The 5,538-nt window shown below is 36.0% G+C and overlaps 1 pseudogene; it reads left to right on the top strand.

Moving 5' to 3' along the window:
• The first annotated feature begins 2,075 nt into the window (after positions 1-2,075).
• LOC142346120 (sodium-dependent proline transporter pseudogene) lies at positions 2,076-2,588 on the top strand (annotated as a pseudogene).
• The last annotated feature ends 2,950 nt before the right edge of the window (positions 2,589-5,538 follow it).

The raw sequence follows: 5,538 nt of genomic DNA, 5'->3' as shown, positions 1-5,538 counted from the left end.
GTGGATAATTGAACGAAAACATCAAAGAGCATTGGATAAGTTGGTATTGGGTAAAACGGTGAGAAGTAAAATGGAATTGGGTAAATTGTTATTTAACAGATAGTTTCATATCAAGTCCCACGAGCCGCTGAGGCATGGCCATGGCAATTAAGCATAATAGTTTAATCACTTGTTCGGTTGTGATAGTTCCATATCAAGCCCCATGGGCCGCTGAGGCATGGCCGTGGACAGCGAGACATGGCCGAATACATTAACTAAATATTATGCTAAATAATAATTCTGATAATTTCAACGTTAGAATAAAATATTGGGTATATTTTGGGTGTTTTGTCACATTGGGTATTTTGATATTGGGAACTTTGTCAATACACGGGTAATATCGAGTGCTAATTTGTTGTCGGATTATTGAACGAAAATATCAGAGTACATTGGGTATAATGGCATTGGGTATATTGGCATTGGGTATAATGGCATTGGGTATTTTGGCATTGGGTAAATTGTCCTGACACCCAAACACACATACATACCACACACACACACATAAATACCACACACACACAAAGCACACACACATACATACCACACACACATACACACCACACATACATAGATATAGTCAGTCCCATACAGTTGCAACGCTATCGAACGTTTCAAAGGTCAAAGTTCAAAATTAAAATATGCAGATATCGAGCAAAACACTGTCCTTTTCCATGCCCCGAGCTTTTCGAACGTTCGCTTGCGTTGCAAATTTATTGGACTTACTATACCACACACACATACATATAAACCACACACACACACACACACACATACACACCACACACGTATACATACCACCCAGGTTGAGGTGCCATCCGGAAGTGACCTCTGATCAGGCCGTTCCAGACGAAAGTAACCTCTGATCGAACTAATGTGCGCTCAAGACACCGTGTGCGCAAAATGTGCGCTCAAAACTGTCTCTGATCATAACATTCCCATCCGAACTGACCCTTGATCAGACTATTCCCACCCGGAAGTGACCTCTGATCAGACCATTCCCATCCGGAAGCGACCTCTGATCAGACCAATCCCGTCCGCAAGTGACCTATGATCAGACCATTCCCATCCGGAACCAAAACGCAGACCCTGTAATTATGGTCTGGGAATACCCCGTGTGCATTGGACTTCGGATGATCAGAGGTCACTTCCGGATGGGACTTCAACCTGGGCAACAACCATAGACTATGCTGCAGGTATATCGATCTAAAAACTTTGTCTAAAAACTATAAGAAGATAGACCACAGGACTCATATAATTGATACAGTATAGCCCATCCATTTCATGGGTGGGTATAGTCCATCCATTTCATGGATGGGTATAGTCTATTCATTACTCCAAGCTGTTCCACTTCAGACAATGGTAAACTAACAGTATTAGCATTGTATTTACAGCCATTACTGGCCTTGTAATAATAATAATAAAATAATAATAATAATAGTAATAATAATAATAATAATAATAATAATAATAATAATAATAATAATAATAATAAGAATAATAATAATAATAATAATAATAATAATAAAAATAAAAATAATAATAATAATAATAATAATAATAATAATAACACATAATAGGATTCTTAGAACAAATTAAAGAAACTAACAACTTCCTCATTGTCACCTGATCCAGATTGCGAATCTTCATTCTGATACCCTGCATTTTCATCTTGATTTTGAGCTGACTGTTGGGAATAATAACTACTTTTCGATTCGCCATATTAATTCAGCTTGATGAGGTTGAAATCGCTGTTAGATAACAATGCAGATCTGAAAAAAATAGATTTGAAAACTAAGTCGTGTTTTGTATTGAACTGGTCTAAATTGACCTCTATTCCATTGTCAAATTGTTATTCGGGTCGTGGAGACAGGTTCTGCGAAGGTAACAAAGGGTTTTTCAGTTCTAGAGTGTGAACAATGAATTGACATTTTAGATTCGAGCCTCTACATCTTCCCCGTGATCTCGCCCATAATCTCGATTGCTTGATAACAATCTCTCTACATTAATTCTACCGACGAGTAACCCTGGATGGGGCAATGTTGGGCATCAAAAAGTACCTCACTCCAGCCTTTTGTCGGCTGCGCGACTGGAGCGTGTGGGAAGATGCGTTTCAGCAGGTGTTCTATTCGATGGGACCAGGATGGGAGGGAATGCTGACATTCGCCAGTTTCAACGATTTCCACCACAACATTCAAAAAGACGCGGTTCTTGTCACGATGGTGTCAGCGTTTACGAGTTTCTTCGGAGGCTTTGTTGTTTTTAGTATTCTGGGTCTCCTTTCTTTCACTTACAACAAACCCATCGAGCAAATAGCGTCTACCGGAATCACAAAAGCGTTCGAGACATACCCAGCAGCTCTGCCATTCGCCCAGTTTTGGTCGTTCATTTTCTTCTTCATGATCATAATCCTAGGACTGGACAGTGAGTTTGGAATGTTGGAAGCTTTGATTTGCGCTGTTGTTGATTCGTACCCAGCCAATTTGTTAAAGTACAAGTTGCTTATAACGGCTACAGTTTCACTTGTTTTTCCTGGCGGGTTGCGGGTTTGATCTTTGTTACCCACGGTGGTATGTTTCTGGTCACTATAATAGACACTCTTATTTCGCTCGCAATATTGACCCGGATTACCCCCCTCCCTCTCTCTCCTCCTCTTCCTCCTCTGAACCAGCAAAAACTCTTATCACTCCTCGCCTTAACCATCAAATACTCTTTCATAAACTCTTTCATGAATTAAAATTTCATACATTTTGGGTCAATTCGAAATTTTCATTTATAATTTGGATAGCCTGTACATTATGAAACGAACACAGTATTACCATTGTATTTACAGTCATATTATTAAAACAAAGGTACGGTTGTAAATGGTACTTCGGGTGCACAGGTGCGTCTGTAAATGGTGCTTCCGTTGCACAGGTACGTTTGTAAATGGCGCTTCAGATGCAAAGGTACGTTTATAAATCATGCTTCACAGACAAAGGTCAGGTTATAAATCATTATTCACAGAGAACGGTCCGTAAAAAGACCATGCTGTGCATACATTGTTGTTAGTCTGCACATACGCTTGGCATTCGGAAATCCATATTTGTACTTGATATAGTATGGATAAGTACTGGAAGCAATTGAAATACAATGATTCAGCGCTGAAATGCGTTGGGAACACACTCCGGGTGGGTCGTAAAATTGGTTTAAAAATTGAGTATTCATAGAAAGTTTTTTGACAATGGACCCGTAATGTCTAACTTATAAAATAAAAACAAGCAAATGTCTTTATATTTCGCTAATGTAATAGAAAAATCTTTTCCATTATCTCCTCCCACGCAATTTTGCACTTCGTTTTATATATATAATAAAGTTTATAAAGGTTTATAACTTTAATTAATTTAGAAAAAAATTTCATTTCAATTAAAATTTCTCTACTGAAAAAACAGGCCTTTAAATAAAGCCATAAAATCAGTGTTTTGATATTAATATTTTAATGAGAAAACGACTTGCATAAAAATGTTGAAACTACAATCTCACATTCAACCTGCTCTTCACGCAGTTAGATCATACCACTGTTCGGGGGCACAGATTTGTCCTAATAATCAATTTTGTGTGTTTCCCTGATCAGTAAGGTTAATTTCGAAAAACTTTGCTCCCAAAAACTGCGTCTCTAAATGACTTTCGGTGGAGACTTGTATATCTAACATTCATTTTGTTTTAAGTTCTATAAAAAACATATTGCAAGTCTGTGCAAAATTTGATTTTGCCATTATGAATAGCTCTTCCGACTCCACCCGATCCCCATAGGCTTTTTTTGCTCAATCAATATTTGGCCGATCAATATATTCGACGTAGGGAATTGTGAGTGGTTTTATAAGGAAGTCCGTCAGTAGAATTATTTATTGAAATTGTTTATTATTCTGTTTTTTGATTTGTTATCGAGGTTTAAAGTTTTTGGGTATTTGAAATTACAAGTGTTTTGATTACTTTTTTAAATCGTCACTTTTATTCAATATAGGTTTTTTATTGAAGAAAATACTTTTTACGTTTAGATTCGAAACAATTGCGATATAAATGAAAATATTTAATCACGTCAATGGATATTTAATAGTTTTAATGACCCTCAGTTTAATCATTTTCGAAACCATATGTTTTCTTGTGAACATTGCTCTTTTTGTTCTACTGTTTGTCAATTTTTAACTTGGTCGTATTATTGACAGGTCTCAACAATTTTCACGCAAAGCTAACGTTTATCTTTCTACTGGTTTTTCGGCTTTATGTTTGAAGTGATAGTTTTATTAATTTGTTTCAGTTTGTTTTTTTTGTACTATGTTTTCTAACAAATTTTGTAAGTTTTTGACAATGGACAAAAGATTGGTTATTTGATTACTCTTCCCTTAGCCCGTTCAATAACAGGTTTGATTGATAATGAAATGAGTCCCAAGTTTATTTTTATAGTCTTTTCAGTTAATAGCTTTTTGTTTTAATGGCTTCAGCGCTGTGTGATTTGATTACTCTTCCCTTAGCCCGTTCAATAACAGGTTTGATTGATAATGAAATGAGTCCCAAACATACTTTTATAGTCTTCTCAGTTAATAGCTTTTTGTTTTAATGGCTTCAGCGCTGTGTGATTTTGGAAACTGTTTGTGTTTTTGAGCTTTACCTGTATTTGTTGTTTTTTTTGTACTGTTATGATTGAGTATCACTAGTTAAAGGTACCATTGATTTCTGGAGGAGTTTTATGTAAATCTATTTTGAGAATGGTAAAATTAAAGTCTAATGGTTGCCATGAGTTTAAAATTGGTTCAAAAAACAATGGTTTAAAAAATTCTATTTGCTCTTTACCTTTCTCCCTTTTCGTTCTTTGCTTTGTCGACTGGGTAAGATAGGCTCAGTAATAGGCGGGCAGGTCTCATCTACTTCCTAGTAAAAAGAAGTATTAAATTGTTTATCAAAAATACGTATCGAGTGTTAGCCATAACTAAGTTTTTTTCCTTCATCATATTGTTTCTTGTCTCGTAGTCTCATTAATGACACGTCTCATTGGCAATCTACTGCAGTTTTAATTAATTCATTTAGTGGTTTGATTATTTCCAGTCTTTCTTTTTACTCAGACTCCGATCTTCTGTGAACGATGTGAATTATGATAAGTATCATTACACTTTTTTTAGTAGACCACTAATTCAAAAATGAGGTTGAGATGGATTAGAAATTATGTCCAAACGCACATTACTGATCTTGTGCATCACGTTTCAGAAAAAAAGGGCATCTTGCCATCAATAAGGGAACCGTGTACTCTTTGCGGTCATTCCTAATAAAATTCCTTAAAAGAAAAAGTTGCGCGGGTTTTTGTTCGCACGTTTGTTAATTTTTGTCACTGTTTCCCTAAATAAAGTTCTTATACACAACAACTATATATTTGAAAAATCTGATCAGTCGCACTTTGAATTCTTGCTTGGAACTTCCAGGAGCAATTTTTAAACATTCCTCAGCAAATAATGACTGTATTTATAAAAA

The sequence above is a fragment of the Convolutriloba macropyga genome, chromosome 9 (genome assembly GCF_964194025.1).
Source record: "Convolutriloba macropyga chromosome 9, txConMacr16.3, whole genome shotgun sequence".
NCBI classification, from domain to species: domain Eukaryota; kingdom Metazoa; phylum Xenacoelomorpha; order Acoela; family Convolutidae; genus Convolutriloba; species Convolutriloba macropyga.
This window is presented reverse-complemented; position numbering and strand designations above follow the sequence as displayed.